Here is a 2,558-nt window from a genome sequence, read left to right on the forward strand (position 1 = left end):
CCACTTTGCCAGCTGGCCGAACCGACTGAGCAGACACTGGGAGATTGACGAAGATGCTTTGGAGCCTATCTGCATTAACCACATTTATAGCATTCCCAGGTCGGTTTGGATTTTTCCTCTGGACATCAACCCTATTTAGCATCTGTTGTCCTGTAAATGTACCTAAGAAGTGATCCCCACTCCTTGCGCTGCATAAAAATATGGCAGGCTCTTCTCATGTTAAACTGACTCTGCCGCTGTCATTTTTATTGCTGACATTTCAGACCGTCATGACAACGCCGCAGTGTTTGCTGATGGCCGCGATTCCGAATTTTTTCCTTCCCTTTGATCTTTTATTGGCAATTTAGAAACACAACTCCGTTTTTCCTCCCATCAGTGTAGGTTTGGGGAATGGGCTTGCGGGCTTTGAAGGGAGATGACAGAGCTACTAAAACATTTTATATAAATTTGTTCCAAATAAAATATCCATCCAGATACAAAAATAATCACATTATTTCTGATCCTGCAGTAGTAAGTTCTCTCTGGTTTAACTGCATTTTGTCTGCTGACCATTCTTTTTTTTTTCTTTTTTCCTTCCTTCCTTTCTTTCTGTCTGGCACCCATCCCCACAGCATCTGGGCATTGCCAGTTACCTAGTGCCACTCCCGTTTGACCAAATTCTGCTTTGACTTTGACTGGGGCAACTTCGCTATCCCCAAAGGGAGTCTCACAATCGCATCTGAGGGCAGAACAGGGAGAATCCATGTTTAGTTTTGGTGATCTGGGTAAACGTCAATTAGGCTGAGGCACAGTTTGTGAGAGCAACGTACACTGGAAGAGAGAGGATGGTCTCAGGGTGAAGGCTATTGAGTGCTGCCCTGGAGAATTGGATCGGATCCCTGCCTCTGCCACAGACTGACTGTGTGATACTGGGCAAGTCACTTAAACCGAACGTGTCACTAATTGTGTGATCCTCATATCCTGGGTGCAGAGGCACTGAACACTCACTGGTGCCACTGGGGACTGTGTTTTGAACATACAAAGCGCTGCCTAACGCTAAGTACTCTGAAGATTCCAGTCCTGGCGTCTCAGCTTGGCCATGCTGAAGTAGGGGACACTTTTTACCTTGATCTCCCTGTGCCTCATTTCCCCAATCTCTACAATGGACATAATAATTGGAAAACAAATTAATTCCTCTGTCTTCAGTACAGGGTTTGAATAAAGCCAGAGGCCAGACCCGGATCAAGGAACAGCAATCAGAGTTTGAATAGCTGCTCATGAAGCGAGCACGGTCCATGCTATGCACTGAATGAGGCAGAGGTCCTGTGGCTAAATTCTACGTGGCCTGTAATAACAAACTGTCTCATGAGGGATACACACAAAGAGGGCTGGCAGGCAGTCTTAATTCTGTCATGCCCTAACTTTTAAGTGCTTGACTTTGTAACCTTAATAATGTTCTTTTAATGTAGTATTTTGGTAGATGACCTACAAATGGATAATGCTGCTGTTATTACAGTTGTTGTTTGGACCTACAGAGGACACTGAATGCATGTGACATCAGCGATGAGTCAGACTGGCTTCAGCCACTTGGCCTTAACCCTCACAGGAATTCCAGGGCTGCAGCATGTCTATTATTGGATGGCTTTCCCTCTGGGCTCAGTGAACCTCATCATGCTCTCTGTCATATGGCTGGACCACAGTCTCCTCATCCCAATGTTCTATTTCCTTTCGACGCTGGCATTGGCAGACTTGGGCTTATCTGTCTTCACCTTGCCCACCATGCTGAGCATCTTCTGATTGGATTCCAGCTCCATCCATTTCAATGCCTGCGTTATCCAGATGTATTTCATCCAGCCTTCTCCACCGCGGAGTCTGGGGTCCTGGGTCGCCATGGCGTTTGACGGCTTTGTGGCCATATGCAACCCTCCGAGATATGCTCTTGACAAATGCCAGGAGCACAAAGGCAGGGGCGGCGATTCTATTGCGGGCAGTCTGTGTGATGCTGCCAGTTGTCTTCCTCATTAAAAGGCTTCCCTTCTGCCTGCACTCGGATGTGCGGAGGTTGGCCCATGGGGACAAAACAGGTCAACAGGTCAACTTGTACGGTCTGACTGCCATGGTACTGACCAAGGGATTGGATTCCATGTCCATCCACCCATCATATGTCATGATCCTGAAGGCCGTCCTGAGCACTGCCTTTTGGGAAGAGCACGTCAAGGCATTCAGCACCTGCATCTCTCACACCTGCTGCACCATCTACAGTCCACTCATTGGGTTGTCCGTCCTACACAGGTTTGGGAGGCACCTGTCCCACCTCACGCACACGCTCCTGGCTGATGCCTACCTGCTAGTGCCCCTCTTCCCCACCGCGTCCTGAACCCCATCATCGACAGCTTGAAAACCAAGCAGATCCGTCGGAGGATTCTGGGAATTATTCATCGGAGAAGAGTCCAATCAGCAAACCCCTTCTAGTGGGGTGTGGCTCCCCGGATCAGCTGCCTCGTGCCCCACAGAGATCCAGGGAATTCTGCAGGGCTGTCCCAGCAGATTGGCTGTTACTGGGGGGAGTTTGTTAGGAC

At 48.6% G+C, this 2,558-nt stretch overlaps 1 pseudogene; it reads left to right on the plus strand.

The window, feature by feature from the left end:
- The first annotated feature begins 1,617 nt into the window (after positions 1 to 1,617).
- Positions 1,618 to 2,428, plus strand: LOC135980205 (olfactory receptor 51L1-like; annotated as a pseudogene).
- The last annotated feature ends 130 nt before the right edge of the window (positions 2,429 to 2,558 follow it).

This window comes from Chrysemys picta, unplaced genomic scaffold (genome assembly GCF_011386835.1).
Source record: "Chrysemys picta bellii isolate R12L10 unplaced genomic scaffold, ASM1138683v2 scaf2205, whole genome shotgun sequence".
NCBI classification, from domain to species: domain Eukaryota; kingdom Metazoa; phylum Chordata; order Testudines; family Emydidae; genus Chrysemys; species Chrysemys picta.